Raw genomic sequence first — 19145 nt, forward strand, 5'->3', positions numbered from 1 at the left:
AAATTGTATTTCTATTATTTAAAAATCAGGTCATGGCACTTAAAAATAGATGTGAGCTGATCTTCCATAGATTTAGATTTCACAGAGGATATGCTCGACGTCCTTAGAGTATACCAGAAATGTTAAATATTTGCTTACTATTATTAATGTTGCTTTTTTTCATGAGCGATGTGTGTCTGCCTCATAATGCATGATTGAAATATGTCATGTGGCTTCATATTTATTGTTGTCATGGACTATGGGTGACTACATCAGTTGCATAGTTAGAGTATATCGTGCACCGAAAAGGGTTCACAACTCTATATAAAAAGGTTCATATTATTGTGCAGCAACTGGCTTCACATAGAAATTGTCGTGAGCTCTGCTTGTCTAGGCCCGCATGGCATGGAGCACGGTCTTTCATACGCAACACATTTTTTAGTCATCAAGTTCACAATCCTGCGTTGTATGGCTGCAATCTACGTACGTTGCGCCATCTAGCCTCACAAACAAGTGTCATGATATATAAGTGGCTAACCCGATGCATACTTGTAAGCTGTCATAGGATGGCACATTTTCGTGCCAGCTGATTATCGGGGCAGCCAATGTGTTCTTTTTTTGGGGGAAACATCAGTGTGTTCTTATCATTTATTGTTAGTGGCTTTTTTAGATAATGTTTATCGTCATTGGAATAGAAAATAAAAATATTCTATTCACGTGAAAAGGGTAAGTCCGTCGTAAGAGTTTCACTATCTTTAGCGTACTAAGTTAATGACAAGTAAAATAACATTATTCTCCTTTCACTATTTTACACATTAATAACGATCTCTCGTTTTGTCAAAAAAGAATTATTTTGATATTATTAGCTAAAATGGAAGAAAATACAAATATAATAACCCTAGGTATTATATAGTATTAGCTAAAATGAATCATTTATTGGATGTCCTCGCCATGTATCGCAAGCTCAATATTATAGTAGGATGAAATCCAACTGTAGCAAAGAAGAGAAATAAGAAACACATTATGCCATGTAAGATTAGTTTTTTTCTTCCGATTACCATGTTAGCTTAGTTTTCTTTTTTAACGGAAAGTGCTCATTCTATTACCCGGCCACTACAGCTAAATCGATGCTGACCAAAACATTTACAAAGTCAGGGGCATACAAGCCGTCAAATACACTAGACTCGACACCCGACTGAGCACCATAGCTTGCAAGCTCATGGGTAGTTCCGATCTTACGTTTGGCAAGTGATCTAGTTAGCTCAGTTTCTATGACCAGATTAATTACGAGGGCTAGCTTTACCTGCCATCTTGCCCGGTTCATATAGCCATAGGTTAGAAGCTAATTAAAAAGCTTTGTGCCTTTGACAAGTCTTTGACCGACCCACCCAGTAAAGGCATGTACAAAGTTATCCACAGCTGTTGTCAATAACATTCTTCATATCATTTAAAGATAATAATATAGACTAATAGACAACTTCTATAATCCGTGATCTATTAGTTTTGACCCATAATACATACAGTGTAAGAGATTTGGTTTCGTTTCACGTGTTACAGACTTTTTCTTACTAAAAAACAATACATTCTTCTCTTTCTTTATTAAAATCCTTTTACATCATCAGATATCTATGGACAACTCGTATAGATATCACCCATTTAACCTGCCCCAAGCCAAATCAATATACGTACGGCCCTAGTTGCTCTTGGTCGGTGGCGATGGCCATTTGTAGGTTTTCACCTGGCCCAGGCTAAGCCACTTTAGCATGGAGTAATGGCGTTGGCTATCATGCCAACTCTGTCAAGCGTGTAAATGGTCACCATCCGCCTAAGAACGTAGTGAAGTAAATTTTATAGGGTTTGATATTATAAAAAATTATTATTATTATTATTATTATTATACATGTTTACTCTTTCTCTTTACTCTTCAGCTCAGTCATTATATTACAGGATGAATAGCATGGATAAGATCTCATAAGAGTTTTTCTGAAGAATGTCTTATAGAATTTACTTTCATGAGTGAAGTACCTGTACTGTACCACGCAACGCTCTTGTACCATGTTTCGTAGTTGATATATAGGTGCACAGTAATGAACGAATTCATTGTGCACACCAGTAATTAGCAAGCAAGGTCGATACGGACCGCGCAGCATGCAGTTTGACCCGATCCATGAATTAATCCAGCAGCAGCTTCCTGGATCTGCAGAAGCGTCGCGCGTCTCACATGCGCTCTGCCATTCTCGCCCGCCATTCACGGTCGATACGGACAGGGAGATCGATGGAGCTCGCCCGGCCACGGCGTCCAGACACCAAAGCAACCCGAAGGGGATGGCGTCGTGCCGTCGTGTCGAGGCCCCGTTTCGCCCGGGCGCACGGCCGCGCGCGTGGATCGCGGGTCCCCCCGTTGAGGCCTTGACGCGCGCGGCGCGAGGCGCGGCGTTGTTGTCTACTTTTTGCGCTGCGGTGCCCTGCCCCGCGCGTGTGACGGTCTGACGGATGACGGAACAGAAAGCAAAGCAGCGAGCACGGGACCGTGTGACCCATATCCATATCCTGTGACGCTTTTACACCGCTTGTGATCACTGATCGGTCGCTGGTTCAAAAAAAAAGATCAATAATCAGTCGCTGCGCAGGATGCCAGGATGGGCTTTCCCTGGTTCTCTGGCTTTCGTTTCGTTTCGGCACCGGCCGTCACGTGCGGACACGAGCGGACGCGGGTCGCTAGCGCACGGGCTCGCGTGCGGGGCCGGGGTGGAGGAGAACTCAAGGCGGAAGGAAAAAACAAGCACCTATGATCTTAGGTCTGGTGGGGCAATCCTAGTCTAATCCTAGTGTGGCTCACTATCACTGAGGCCGACCGAGAGCTGCCTTCCACCTTCATCCCTTTGCCGATGGTAGAGATACATTAGGATGAGTCGATCAGTCCCGGGTGGGGTCAGACATATATGTGCTTCCTCCGTACTGAGGTCATCCATGGCCTTGCTTTTCTAAAAGGAAACGCACCGCACGACTGGAATAGAATATGGAAGCGCATCATCGATTGAAAGTAGACGTCCCCGGCAGAGTCGTTGAGGCTGAACACGCCACACTGATCCGCCACTATTGCTCGGATCAGAGAAGTCACCGTGATAGAGAGGATGATGGCGAGGGAGGACATGGGTGGTGTGGTTTCCGGCACCACTGCAGCCACTCCTCTGGGCCCAGTTGTCTCGGTCGTGCAGCGACGCGAGGAGTTTCGTTCGTGGTTCTGATGACCGCGGTTGCTACAAGCACAAGCGCTCTGGGAGTGCGCTTCGACGTCATGCGTCCGAGATCCAAAAGAAGGGGTGGCATCTCTCCATCACGTTTGCCTCCCCTGTCGCCACCATATGCTCGTTGTCACAAGGGAACAGAGATGACCATCTAATCAGTCTGTATACTAGAGGGGAGGGGCTATTGCAGCTTCAGGCCATGGGCGATCATGCCCACATTCCAAATCATGACCCGATGTTTGATGAAATTGACGCCAACCATGTCTTTGCAGGATGGAGGGGTCCAGGCCGTCCAGCACCAAGCCTTGATAGCCCCCCGATGCCTTCTCCGGTGTACATTCCATCCCAGGAAGATACCTTCTCTACTCAGGAGGAGGGCAGCTACGGAACCATGGATCCAACTAAGGAAGAACCGGGGGAGAGAATCAACGATGTACATAATGTAGTTTCATTCTTGCAGTATGTTACTAGACCTCTTGATGATCCCCTCGTTGCACAACCACCGCATTCCCCAAAACCATCTATGGCCAGGAAAAAGCGAGCAAATGAAGAAAAGTCCACACCATCTAGAAGTAGTGAATGTCTCAAATTGAGATACACACAGGGCAAATCTACCATGCAGCCTGCCATTGAAGTACTACCAAAGAAATTAGGTCCTTTATCGCCTAATGCTGACAAAATAGAACTAACTGACAATTACTTGCAAAAACTCGACAAACCGCTGGAGCAGCTGACCATGATGACCATTACAGATCTGGTTGACAAAGGGTGCCAGCGGCAGAGGAAGAATGGCAAGAGGGTGGTTCTTGTGGAGGCACTGGCTCCACAGCAAGCTTGAAGAAGAGTATGGTCGGTCGTCTAGAAGTTGTCAGCAAATTTAGCCATGTCATCTAATTATGCTAGTTTGTGTCATCGTCGAGTCTGTATCACATGGGAAATTGTTAGAAGTCTTGTGCGTCTACTTGTGGGTTGGAGTCCTAGTTGTGTTCGTCCTGCTTCGCAAGGCAATGCTAAGGTCGGGTTCAAAGCTGTACCAAGGGTGGAGGTCACTGGGGTGACAAGCAAGTATGTTGCCAGGCTAAGATCACTAGTGTAGCTACGCAAATGGTAGCAAAACCACGATGCTGGCCATCATATTGTTTTCAAGAGCATGAAGCACATGTACTCTCGTGTGATCAATAGGATGAGTTGTTGTGTTAGTGTAAGCCAATTAAAATATGGCGGTGTTAATGTCGCAAGCAAACTGTAACTTGATCTGTTGGAACATGTGGGGGTTGAACACACCGAAAAAAACTTGCAAATGTCATGCTAGTAACAGAAACAACAAGGGCAACAATCGCATACCTCCAGGGGACAAAGATTTCGTCATGGTCACAGCAGTTAGTGATCGAAACATTGGGGGCCCGTTTTGTGCAACACTATGTAGTTCTTCTTGCCCATGGAGCCTCCGACGAGATTATCCTTGCTTGCTCAAACTCATATTTATCGTTGTCAAACAACAGAATTACGTAGCATACAGTCTCAGCAGATATCACCATATTAAATAATAATACGATTTGGTCCATAACGGTTGTCTATGGACCACAAGAAGACGCCGAGAAGGTTGTATTTCTTCACAAAATCCAGGAACTCAAACAACACATTGTAGGGATTGGTGACGTTCTAAGAGATGGGTGAATTAGGACACGTAGAACTATTTCGGTTCTAAAAACAACACAAAATAAACATATATCAATTTTTATATAAATGTGCTCTAGGTTTATCTAATGTGTCTACTCTACCGATCAAAACGCTTGCAACCTATCTAAAAAGGTAAGTTGCAAGTAAGTAAATGCGGAAACATAAATAAGGTAGAGATAGCAAATTCTGTATAAGGATTTTTTCCCATGGTATCGATGACATGAATATCACCCCTAGTCCATGTTGGAGCTCCACAAAAGATATGCTCCCGTTCGGCACCCGATCACGGCATTTGAGCCACCAAATCACAAAGACAAGACCTTCATATGGATGAGCCACCAAGCTATGAAGGTAAGGTCTCACCACTAGCATGTCTTCCGGTTCCTCATCGCTGTGATCACTTCAGAGCTTGAGCCACAAAAGCAAGGATCTCTGCGTTCCCGCACAATCGCCTTGCCGCCGCTCCACACCAAGTTAGAGGGTCAACAAGCTTGCCAGCGAGTCAGCAAGACTCTAAGGTGCCGGCGTACCAAGACGTACACTGTTGGATCACTCCTTGATCCACTCTCTAGATAGCAATCACCTAGCAACTCACTCTCTAGGCCTATGAGCACTAATCACTCTCTAATCTTGTACTTAATCGTCTTGGATGATCACTTTAAGCACTTCGGTGGCTTGAATATCTTCTCATGTGTATATTTTGGACTCCAGCACCCTCAAATGACTGAGTGGAGGGGTATTTATAACCTCAAACTCATGCACTAGTCGTTAACCCAACGACTCTAAAAAGTTGTTAACACCGGATGATCTGTGAGAACAATAATACTAACACCGGATCATCCAGTGAGTACACTCTCACAAACTAGCTGTTGGAACCCCACACAGGTATTTGTGAACACCAGATACTCCGGTGTATACTTCATCTTCATCACTGGACTTTCCAGTGAGTATACCTTAGCCATCTGAGCCAACATCTTCTCTGTGTAAATTGCTCCGGTGTATTCTCCGGTGCTTATCACATCATCACCGGACTATCCGGTGAGGTCACTGCATTCTCCCTTTTTTCAACAATGCTCCGGTGCTTTCCTTCGGTGTGTTCAAATCAATCACCGGACTATCCGGTAGGGTCTTTTGTTTCTTTTTTATCTTTGCACTGTTCATTATCCGGTGTTGTCTTGCTTCGTCACGGGACTATCTGGTAAGGCTTCCATGCCTCTGTCCCCCTTAGACAAAGATGCTCCGGTGAGTACAAATACCTAGAGCACCGAACCATTCGGTGTTGTCATTTCTCCTGGGTCTTTTTCCAATTCAACAAAACTTTATCCCGGGTTTGGTGGTTTCTTTATGTATTGCATCTATGAGACCTACTAACATATATTCTTTACAAATATGTTAGTCTCGATGACTATATTGCCATTAATCACTAAAATCATAATCATGATCTAATAGGGTCATTTTCGCTACACACATGAAACCGCAGTGGCTATTGTGTGGGGATTTCAATCTAATTTACAAAGAAGAAGATAAAAATAATTGAAGACTCAATAGACAGACGATGCAGTGCTTTAAGGACCTAATTGATGGATTAAATTTACATGATCTCAAGCTTACTGGTGGAAGGTTCACGTGGTCAAACCAGCAAGAAAACCCAATATTAACTCGTATTGACAGGTGTCTACACTCTTTGAATTCGGAATGTTTGTTCCCAAATGTGCATTTGTAGGCATCATCGTCAAATGGGTCCGATCATTGCCCATTGTTCTTGACTGGGAACCTACTCAGGAGCAACTACAGTGCATTCCGCTTCAAATCATACTAGGCCAGGATGTCGGGCTTCATGGAAATAGTGCAAAAAAGTTGGGATCAAGTCATTGTGGTGAACTCGTTTGAGGGGTCAGCGGCGGCATGTACGACGGCAAGCATGACCAACGGTGACCATGGCGGGCGGCGAAGCTAGGCTAACGGTGGTGGCACATTGCAGAGGGAGATAGTGGAAGGGAAGGGGGCGACGAGGTTCCCTGGACCGCGGTGAAGCTCACTATACGTTCGGCTCTGGTAGAGGCAGCTCACGACCCAGAGTTCGTCGGGGAGGTGGGCGAGCTCATGGTGGCGGCCGACTGTCTTACACGGAGCACTAGGCGACGACGTGCTACAATCGACTAGGGTGCGCAAAAGATTAGATGTGACATTGTGAAGCTCACCGAGCAATGGAATTGGATGGAGATGGATCAGAAGCGGTGGTGCATCGATGAGGGCGAGGAAGGTCACTGAGGCCGAAAAGACGGTGTTGTGCTCAGGCTTAGGGGAGGAAGGGCCACTATTATATAATATACATATCACTGCCGGCTTGTACCACTAGCCAGCAGTGATGTTCTAGTATCACTGTCAGTCAGTGGCTTCAGCCGATAGTGATGATGGAGCTGGGCATCAGTGCCGGCTCAAGCCATCGGTCGGCAGTGATGACCCTTATCACTGCCGGTTTATAAGCCATGATGACAGATTTTTTTCGTGCGGCTTATGAACCGTTAGTGATGCAATATCACTGTCAGCCCATTAGTAACTAACAATGATGTGCCGACATATAAAGCCATTTTTGTAGTAGTTATTGCTTCATTGTCTTCTCACATTCTACTGAACGGGGAGCCGGGCCTGGACATCTTTCATGCATAAGGCCTAAGGCAGGGGGATCCTCTATCGCCCATACTATTCATCATGGTGATTGATCTGTTGCAAAGATTAGTGCGATTGACGGAGGATAAAGGCATTTTGAACCCGGTGTTACTTGCAAAGGCCAATCTAAGGTGCTCCCTATACACCGATGATGCGACAATATTCACCAATCCGGACAAGTAGGAGCCGAAGACTTCAAATGAGGTCCTAATGGCCTTTGGGAGATGCTCTGGTCTGATTATGAACTTAGCTAAAACAAAATTATTCCCTATTAGATGCATAATGTTAACATCGACGGGCTCCTATCTGATTTCCCAATGCAGATCAAATCTTTCCTATGTAAGCACCTTGGGCTCCCACTGCGCACAAGGAAATTAAGAAAGGTTGACCTACATTCATTGATTGACAAGCTTGGAGGTAGACTTCAGAGTTGGAAAGGCAAAATTTCTCCTTGGTTGGAAGAGACCCTTTTACTCAAATCTGTTCTCTCGACACAACCGACATATCACCTTACGGTGTTCCCACTGCAGAAATGGCTCGCTAATGTCACGTCCCGAAATCCATAATTGTGTGTTTTAATCCTAAAACATGCAATTTCAGCTTCATGTTCCAGTTTGGGTCACTGGAGCACTTCACTTTGAGTCAATGAGGTGGGAGAAGGAAAAACTAAGAGAAATAAAGGAGCTGGAAGCAAGTCTGAACTTTCCTCTAGGTAAATGGGGCCCACTTGGGTGGAAAATATCTCTCTATAAGTGGGCAACAGCTCTCTCTCACCCACTCCACCACATAAGGCTTTTTGAGGAAGCAAGTTGGAGTTGGCTGTCTCTCTCCCTCTCTCTCTTAGGCTCCCTTTTTCCCCTTTGGATCCCTACCTCTGGGAGCAAGATCAAGGTACGTATGTGGTACTCACGAGACCACCAGCTCAAGGACTACTCGTCCATCCAATTCATTTTCAGTTTCCCCGAAGGAATTCGAGCTGGTTCTAAACTTGTTTGGTGTTCTTTGGGAGAAGCAAGGAAGCAGCAGTTTTTCCTCTCTTCTCCAAGCCATTTTCCGTCGTTTCCTCCTTCAACTGGCGGTCACCAACCTCAGCAAAGGACCTTAGGTGAGTCTGCTAGGCTCCCATGGCAAGTATGCTCATTTTTGGTTGGATAGATCTTGGATCTGGAACTAGGGTTGCAAAGTTCTTAAAGTTCTACAGTCTGGGAACAAATGAGGATTTATGTGGATTTGAGTTAGGAATCATGTTGCTAGGCGGTTGAACAAAGTCTAGACCCTGTACACCCTTCTAGGCATTTTTATTTTTGATTTAGAGAGACTCCCAGGTTAGTTTAGCTCAGTTTTTCCCTTCGTAATGGCTGCTGTTCTGGAGCTGCGCGAGGCTGATTTTACTGTAGCGCGAGTACTGTTCACCCGAGCACCCCGGATACTGTTCACCGAGCACCCCCTGATACTGTTCACCGACGACCCCCGGGTACTGTTCACCCGAGCACGGCGCAGTCACCGCGAGCACTCCCGAGCACCCCGGGTACTGTTCACCCGACGACCCCCGGGTACTGTTCACCCGAGCACGAGCTCAGTCACCGCGAGCACTCCCGAGCACCCCGGGTACTGTTCACCCGACGACCCACGGGTACTGTTCACCCGAGCACGAGCTCAGTCACCGCGAGCACTCCCGAGCACCCCGGGTACTGTTCACCGACGACCCCGGGTACTGTTCACCGACGACCCCCGGGTACTGTTCACCCGACGACCCCCGGGTACTGTTCACCCGAGCGCGAGCTCAGTCACCGCGAGCACTCCCGAGCACCCCGGGTACTGTTCACCCGACGACCTCGGGTACTGTTCACCCGAGCACCCCCGGGTACTGTTCACCCGACGACCCCCGGGTACTGTTCACCCGAGGACCCCCTGTACTGTTCACCCCGAGCACGGTCGACCCCGACGACCCCCCTGTACTGTTCACCCGAGCACCCCCGAGCACCCCCTGTACTGTTCACCCCGAGCACCCGAGCACGGTCGATCCCGAGCACCCCCGGGTACTGTTCACCCCGGGTACCCCCGTGAGTACTGTTCATCCCGGGCACCCGAGCACGGTTTATCAGGCTTTCCTGATAGCTGATAGCTTGTAAAATTCGTAGTTAATTCGTAGGAACTCCAAACTTTTGAGACCACTTGGAAAATTCTGGTTTGGACAGTACGATCTTGGAATAATGTTGTCATGTATTGTGGAGCATATTTTTCCTACATGATCGCATTTCATACATGCTCATTACATTGCACGCGTTGCTCTCTGTAGTGAACGCCGATCCGTCGATCCCGGAGGCCGTGGGCGATCGTGAGGCGTCCCACCTTTCTGATTCAGGGCAGCAAGGCAAGCATCGTTCATATTGCACCGTGTCTACTTGAAAATTTAATATGTTATCTACGCTTATGTATACATTGCATGTGTCGGGTACTGAGTTGGGTAGAACCTATGCCGATGCATTATCCCATTTCGGTCACATGTCATGTGTTGTTCCTAGGAGCCTAGTGGTGTCATCGAGGTCTAATTTTAGTTCGCTATGCTTAGTGGTACTTAGGCTTTCCGGTAGAAGTCGACGACGGCGTCCACCGTTGTCGCGAGCCTAGGACTTATTATTTGTTCGCACTTATGGTTGGGTTGATGATGAGTCGGTTTGGTGAGTGGTGAGTTGAGACGAGGTGTGGGCGGTGTTAGGGGTGTCATCTGCTCACGAGGAGTCCTCAGGCAGTTCGGGGAGGGAACCCGGACACCGTAGACCGCTTGCACCGGTTAAGCACCGATCATCGGTGTAGTCGGCTTTAGCACATACCTTACTCACCACATGCTGATATAATGGTAGGCGAGCCGATTACTTTCGCAGACGTGGTCATGTGGGCCTCGTCATAGACGGTGTGAGTCCGGTTTGAGTCCGGGCTTTTAGCGGTATTAGTTTGCTCGGGGAGTAGTTCTAATACCGCCGTGCCGAGCTATGGTTGATCCACATGGTTGGGCCTGGTTGGGAAAGGTTGTCACGGGTACCCCCTTGTGCGCATCTTAGCGGGTGGCACAAGCCGTATGGTCCCTGTGTCGTGTGGGTCCAGGAGTATCCCCCTGCAGGGTGTATAATCAGTTCGAGCTGCCGCGCTCTCGGTCATGAGCATCGCTATCGCTTATCTCCACCGAGCGACCATATTTTGGTCGTAGAGTTTCGATGTGGGTTGTGGCATGGTTGGATTGGGGTGGTTTGGTCGGTATGTGGTTGGTGGTTTGGTGGGAATGGTTTGCTTTTATACACTTGTTGTTATATATCTGTTTTGATCAGTTGGTTGGCAGGGTTTGAGTCAGTGGTTGATTAAGTCAGTTGCTTACACCTAGAGTCTAGGTTGCTTACCGCTTAATGAACTTAAACATGTCTTAATCCTTGCTACAGCTTTAAATGCATGACCCTTGGAGTCGAGAATATATATACTCATTCTGTGTAAGACTTGCTAGTACCTTCGTACTAAGGGTGCTGCCCTTAAGTTGCTTCCAGGTTCGCAGGTCGGCGAAGAAGAGGCAGTGTTCGGCTACTTTGTGCCTGCCGATCAGGGTGGCGGGCAGGAGTAGCACCTTCTACTCCGAACTCTGGCGCTTTTGGTATGGAGCCTAAGGGCATACGGCTCCATACTCTTTTGTTGTATAGGTTTTTCTTCCGCTGCATAGTAGTTGTTGTTGTTCCTCTTTTGTTGTAAATTGTGGAAGCAGTTGCTTGTTTAACAATGGTAATCCAGTTTAATTATTTGCTCTCTATTAAACTGTGTTGTGATATTTGAGTTGGAAGGCATGTGTTCCGATCCTGGGCACAAAACACGTGCCGGGACTACCGGAATGGTATTCTGGTTAATCGTCGAGGTTGTGATTATGACTAATGATCATCCTGATGATTAATTAGGATACTATTTGGACGGTTCCTCACAGCTAAGAAGATTGATCGCATTAGAAGGGCATTTCTTTAGAAATGAGAAGTCTCAAAAAAGGTTATTGGGGCTCATTCACTAGTCAACTGGAGCACATAGCTAGGCCGAAAGATTTGGGAGATCTAGGAATCATGGAGCTGGAAAATTTTTGCAAGAGCTTTGCAAGTTAAATGGTTGTGGTACCAATGGACAAGCACATAATGACCATGGGCACATCTTCAAGTGTTATGTGACAAAACAGATAGGGACTTGTTCATGGTGTTCACAGTAGTCACCCTTGGAAATAACGAGAAGGCCAAGTTTTGGCATGACAATTGGGTGAATGGCTTAGCCCCAAAAGTAATTGTGTCGGACTTGTTCACGCCACAAAGAGAAAGTACATAACAATATAGGAATAAGTACAAGATGACAATTGGATTCGGCGCCTGTGCAACCTAACAACTCGGGAGGAACTTGCACAATTCGTTGAACTTTCGAGCGCGTTGAGGGAGGTCAAGCTTGACCTTGCTTCAGAGGATCAAATAAGGTGAAAGTGGACACCGAATAGGGTGTAACCCATAAAAAAGTGCATACATAATTCAATTAATTGGGGTAGTCAAACTCTTACAAACATAACCAATCTGGACGGCTAAGACCGAGCTAAAGTGCAAAACCTTTACATGGTTGGTGATTCAAGGGAATATTCTTACAACAGACAATTTGGAGAAAAGAGGGTGAATAGATGATCAAAACGATCACAACTGCAAACTATGCGCCACATCAAATGAAAATACTAAGCACATATTGTACATTCATGCCTATCAAGTATGTCATAAGGTCAGACAATGGTTCGGCTAGGTGAATGTGCTGGATCTAAATGAGTCCTCCAACATCTGAGCATGGTGGCGGAAAGTAAGACGTAAAATCAACAAGAAGAGTTATGATATATTTTTGGTGGGACATTTGGATGGAGATAAACCGTTGGGTCCTATAAGGCCAAAGTCTAACGTGGACACAGTTAAGCACAAAACAAAAGAGACATTGATCAAAGAAACCGAGCGTGGGAAATGGTTTAGAGGGACAACTATTTTTCTTTGTAGTACGTTTGTACTTTTATTTTGATTGTGCTGTGGCTCAAGCATGTCTAGTCGTTCTGGAGTCTTAGTGTCAAGTCCCTAATAGAGTCGGTTGAACTTTTGATATTTTTGTTTTATTTCCTTCTCTTAATATATTTCGATAACTCTAGTGCTGTCCATTTGAAAAAAAAAAACTTCGATTAAATCGTCGGATGGGTGTGGAACTGTCAATGTGCTGTGGAAAGAAGGGATTCGCATCCTTCGGTAAAGTCAGAGGTGCTACAGTGTTTCACAGTTCGCGTTTTCGAGTTCGTAGGATCACGAATGGACGGTTAGGATTTTAGTGATATAGTGCTGCTACGGTATCCTTTCCAACCGTGTTTTCGCTATAGTAACTGCTACAATATGTTTGCTACAGTGTTAACCTGTATTTTACTGTTTATGCACTCACGAAACACTCTAGCGTAGCAAAGTCAGCAGATGCGAGTCCGGAAAGAAGGGTGGACGCGCTGCATGGCTGTGGTGCGAGTCGAGGTCAGGTGCGCACGGGTTCCTTTTCCTTTCTTTAGGACGAGCGAGGGGACCGTGGCGGTAGATGGTGGCGCTGCGGTTGATTAGCATGGCTAGCTCACGATTCGGATATTTCTTCGGAATATGGCCAGGATATGATATGATCCCAAGTCTCAACTGAAAGCCGGCTGCATGACCGCGAACTTAAGTTTTTGAAAAATTTATTCCTGGGACCTACGCGAGATGTTCCCTTGGCATCTCGTCTTCGCCTCCACTGGCCACCAATGAGGCTTGCAATTTGCAAGTTGTTAGCCGTACTACTTGCGATGCGATCTTCCTATTGTAGATTTCAACTGCAATCAGTCGTCTGAACTTTTCAGACAATACAGTCGACGCATCTGATCCATTAGATCGAGATCCAACTGCCATCGATTCGTTGTCTTTCTTCTTGTTGCTCGCGACCTTGATCTCCCACGCACCTTTTTTCTTTAAGAATTTTAGGACCCACACGAGATGTTCACTTCTCAGCTCATCTTCGCCGCCTCCACTGACCGTCAAAGAGTCTGGTTCGCCAGAAAATGAAAAGGAGAGTCTAGCAAGTTGTAACTACTTTGCGATGCTCCTCATGCAGATTCAAACAGTAGTATATTTGTTTAGATGTACAGCAATATTGCATTGCCATCACATAAGCGAACCGATCATCTTTTGGAGTTGCCAACTGTATTGTTGTTCCTCGCCTGATCTTAACTAAGGAATCATACAAATTATCGCGTACTTAAGCGTACCTCACGAAGATGGAGTGTTTTTCATACTAGTAAGGTCTTGTACAGTGACTCCAATCATGCAATTGCGATGTCGCATAGCCCCCTCGAGACTCTCGTGATGAGACACCGTGTTTCAGCTGGCATTCATTCTGTTCAACAGCCATGGCGCCAAGGTACACTCCAAATACCTCGTGCTGTTAGTATCGAACACTGAACAAACACGCGTCGGCACCATGCATGCATCTTGGGCTCAATTTATTCGTTCGCTTAGCTGGTTTGACGTGCCGACCCAAATCCATGTATGCATATATATAAGCCGGGACGTGATGGAAAAATACAAAAGCTTATGGGATTCAAGGTCACGTACTCACGTATGGCTGCGTGGCACTGTTTTGTTGTCTCGTTGGCCCCTGGACATTTGATGGCTTGATCTACCTATGACCTATCCAATTGCAAATTGCAACAGCAATTGCAAAAGGTAATTTAAACTGAAGTGACAGAGGGAGCATGCTTCCCTGTTCGCGGTGGGCCACCGGGGCCTCGCGGAAAGCTGGCAGGCAGCAACAAGGCTTCCCTGTTCGCGTGGCAGCTCTGCTGCGTGCTGTGCGCACTGCTAACGAACGTGTGATGTGATCCATGCCGCGCGTTAAAATCCACCCGCCTGTTTGTGTTTGGAGAATGGCGACTGCAACGAGACGGGACGGGCGAGCTGGCGGCGTCCCGTCCTCGTGCCTGCCGCCCGGACGCGGGCACCGGGCATGTCGTACGTAACGCAGCGCAGGACTTTGTTGTTGCTGGCTTGCAACAAATACCTCGTGCTGTTAGTATCGAACACTGAACAAACTCGGCGGCCGCTGCTTGATTTGGCTCGCGCGCGGGACGGTCAGTGCTTCCCGCGGTCCGCGTGATCGAATTGCTCGGCGCACACGCGATAGGATGGGTATGGGAAGCGAGCGACGCGACGGTAGCTGTCTCGTGCCTGTGTGTCCGGGTCGGCGGACAGAAGTGGTTGGGGAATTCAGAAGTCGGAAGGAAGTGCGCTGCGAGTTATTACAGGGTGAATTGGGAACACTATCTCGGTTCGGGCCATCGCCCAGTTGTGCGTGCTCATGTGTGAGCTTGATATTTTTTATTTTTATATTTCGAAAATAAAAAAATTACAAAATTAGATGTCCGTTTGAAAAAATTACAAAACTAGATGTTCGTTTAAAAAAATTACAAAAATAAGCTACTGTCGCTCGTTGGGCGATAGCAAGTGTCACTCTTTCAACGAGCGATAGGTTAAAAAAAAATATCATTCTTTCAACAGATGAAAGATTAAAAAATAAAAAACACTACATTCTATTGCTCTTAAAATTTATATATTGTAGAGTCATGATAGTCATGAAAAATTCTGATATATATATATATATATATTGTCTATTCTACTCCCTGCGCTAAAAATAGCTATTTAACACCCTGGCCACGCGCGCCCTCCGACCCTGATCTCCTGAACCACCCCGCCAACCAGACACCCAGCCCGCAACCGTAGTTCATTTGTTATTGTAACCGTATATCTGTTCATTATTTTACGATTGGACGTTACCATTAAATGCATTGTTTCCTATAAGTAAATTCTTATTCATTACGACCGTACATATGTAACCTCCCCACTAACCAACACGTTGCTCCCTAGCCTAGCCTGCAACCGTAATGCATTAGTTATTGTAACCTTATATAGGTTCATTTTTTTTCCGCTAGATGTTACCACCACCCGTAACTGTAAAAAACACAAAGACGCTCCCCGCAACCGTAAAATCTCGACCACCGTGAATAAAAAAACGAAACCACCCCCTCTTTCCTCCTATTTCATTCCAGTTTCCATCCCATGTCTCTCTCCTATCCAACTCTCTCTCATATCCAATGCTCAAATCTTGATCTAGATCGGCGGCAGCGGCAGTGACGATGGATGCCAAGAAGGCCATGATGCACGCAGATGTGGATGTTGGATGCACCGGTGGCAGCCCCCATGGGAGGTCGCATCTAGCCTCCCTCCCTCGTCGAGTGTTGCCCGCGCGTAGGGGAGTGGCGGGCACGACAAGATTGGGCATGAGGCGTCTTCCTCTTCCTCCAACTAGTAGGACAAGCACCGCGCAGGCCCTGCTGGCCACCCTCATGATGCGAAGCACCGGCAAACGTCCTTGATCCGGTAGCCATCAGTGCGGATCTGACTTCTGAGTGAAGGGCGTGGATATGAGTTGAAGTGGCTCGCCCATGTAATGGATCTGAGCAGATGTGACTAATTAGGTCTATTGTTTTTGTTGGTTTTCTGTAAATCGGGCATGGTTTCTTGATCGATCCATTACATGTAGCTGTTGGCTAGATTAGTCAATTTTGGGCTTCTTCAATGGAGCAGATTCTAATGTTGTATTTTATCTCTGTTTTGATCTATGCAGTAACTGCAAATGTATAATCCAGTAGGTCGGATCTTCTCGGCACAATCCCCAGCACTGCAGGCTTTGTTACACATCTATCCTCCTCTCCTCCTCAGGCAGACATGGTGACAGGGACACCCACGGCAAGGGTGATGACGGCGGCAACAACGTACTACAGTCATCCATAAAGATATTAGTGTAGAATTTAGTAGTTCTGAATGTAGAATCCAATACATGTACTAATATCATCTATTAGTAGGTATTGTGTAATATTCATTATTATTACAATACAAAATTTAGTAGTACAATTCCTAAAATCATGTATTTGAAGGAACATAATCAAGTGCAGGAACTATGCAATATTTCACTGTTATGCGACATGGATAACATTCTTTGTTTCAAGTAGTATGTTCTCTGATGTAACCATAAAAGGCTTGTCATTATACGGCTTGCAATACGGAATTCTACGGTTAAAGTCAATAGAGTTTACGGTTACGAATACTGGGTTTTCACGGTTGCGAGCTCATCATACTGTGTTTTACGGTTGCAAGGTGCTCGCCAGAACTCAATACGTTAAAAATCAGGGACCAACACTGTGTTTTTACAGTTACGAATATCAATTTTACGGTTGCGAATGATAATTTTACGGTTGCGGGTGATCGCTGGAGCCTTGCTACGATCGGGGCGCGGGAAGGCCGGGGCGTTAAATAACTATTCTTAGCGCAGCGCTAAGAATAGCAGCGTCCTATATATATATATATATAGGAAAACTAGTATGTACTCCTGGGTGTATGTACTCCCACCTCTCATATACCACTTTTACACGTGTGTTATACTTCTTTATCACTTTAAATATACTTCATTAGTAATTATAAGATACTACAATACAAATCCCACGAATTTTTTTATGAAATTTCATGATTTTTATCATAATTTGCGTATATACTTCTTTTATGTATAAAAAAGAGTATATAGCAAAAATGAAAGGCTAACATTGATTTTTTTTTTCATACAACTCATATTGGAGTATCTTAGAATTAGTATTAGAGTATACTAAAAATGATAAAAGAGTATAAAGTGTTTGTTTAGGTGGTATATTGCATGTGGGAGTACATACTCCTAGGAGTATAGAATAGGTGTCATATATATATATATATATATATATATATATATATATATATATATATATATATATATATATATATATATATATATATATATTGTAGAGAATACTATGATCTAGCCCTTTCAACATGTGGCGGTAGCTCATTTTTATAATTTTTTCAAACAAACATCTAGTTATGTAATTTTTTATTTTTAAAATATAAAAATAAAAAAGCTCGACCTTGATCGACTTATTGGGCTCTTTTTTGTCTGGAACCTGCGGCCCAGTGCGGTCCAGCTAGCGCTGTCGAAGGTCATTGCACTTGGCACCAATATATAAACTCCTGGTCAACACAAACTTGAGGTCATCACAAGGAGCTGTGCGCATGCAATGACGCAACAGCCCGGCCTCCTGCAGGCCAGCGGTGGCCAGGTACGATGCACATCCACCTCACGGCTCAAGAAGTCAAGATCAGAGACATGGCAGCATGCATGCATGCATCGCCATCCCAGTCCCAGATCTCCCAGACCCCAAATAAACCCGCCCTGAACCCGCAAGATTTATATCGCACAGGTCATTAGCTCAAACATCTGAATTCGATCGAGCTCGATCTATGCCTCTCGCTCGCTCGGTCTGCCGATGCGTTAGATCAGGTCGGCTTGGAAACCATTTTACGTGCTTTCATGAAACTGGGTACAAAACAGTGGATATATGACAAAACATTGGCAAACGAATTGCAAGGTGCGATGCAGTTGCAACCATCGATCTGTGATACTACTGATTCATATGGGTTGACGATTGACGTCTCTTTCGACGGCATGGAACGAGTGCATGCGGAGACTTGAAGGGTAGTAACGGTTGTCACTTCTCTTAAGGAATTTTTTATCCTTCCAGTGGTAGCTCGTTTTCGGTCCAATGCAAGTCGCCGGGTCGGACTAGACCCAGCATGTGACCACGAACCGAGCTCGATCATCAATAACAGTTAGCCTCTCGGCCAAGGCAACCCAGCCCCAATCCGCGCGCTCGATCCGGTCCAGCCCCTCCAAGTCTCCTGTCTCCTCGCGAGTTGAGAGCGTATAAAGCGCGCGTCCCGGCAAGCGGTCACGTCGTCGCTTCCAAGTTCAGGCCACTACGAATCTAAGCTACCGTACGTGTGCTTAACTCGGAGCAAGAGACGGGACGAGCAGCTCGATCTGCACTTGTAAGTTGTAATTGAGAGATCGATCGGGCTGATCGAGAACGCGAGCCATGCTTGGGAGGACGAGAGGAGGGCCGTCGCCGACCAAGCCCCACGCGGAGGGCGCCGGCCTCACCGTCGCCGGCAGCACCACCATCGTCACAGATGGCCGGCAGGAGGTCACCGTCTCCCAGTTCGTCGCACAGCTAGGTATCGCGAGAAATCCCACCGGTCGATGAGTCACGGATCGAGCGCGTTCCATGGGGGTTGTTGCATGGTTACTACTGACAATTCGATCATTGTAGGGGTTTGTTTCGTAGAGAAATGTTAGCATGAGAAGTGATTTCAAACGCAGAAGGTTAGTTGATTTCATTGCTTTCGTTTTGGCAGATGAGGCGGCATGGCGGAGGCTGGACAGCCTGTACCAGAGGCTGAGGCTGCTGGAGCAGCAGATGGAGACGCTGGAGGCCGAGGTCGGGAAAGCCAGCAGCAGCACGGACACCTACGCCTAGCCTGATCGATCGATCGATCCGGAAGATCTTTTTTTCTTTTTCTTTAACTCCTTCTAATGAATGATCAATTA

Source organism: Phragmites australis, chromosome 1 (genome assembly GCF_958298935.1).
Source record: "Phragmites australis chromosome 1, lpPhrAust1.1, whole genome shotgun sequence".
In the NCBI taxonomy this organism is placed as follows: Eukaryota; Viridiplantae; Streptophyta; class Magnoliopsida; order Poales; family Poaceae; genus Phragmites; species Phragmites australis.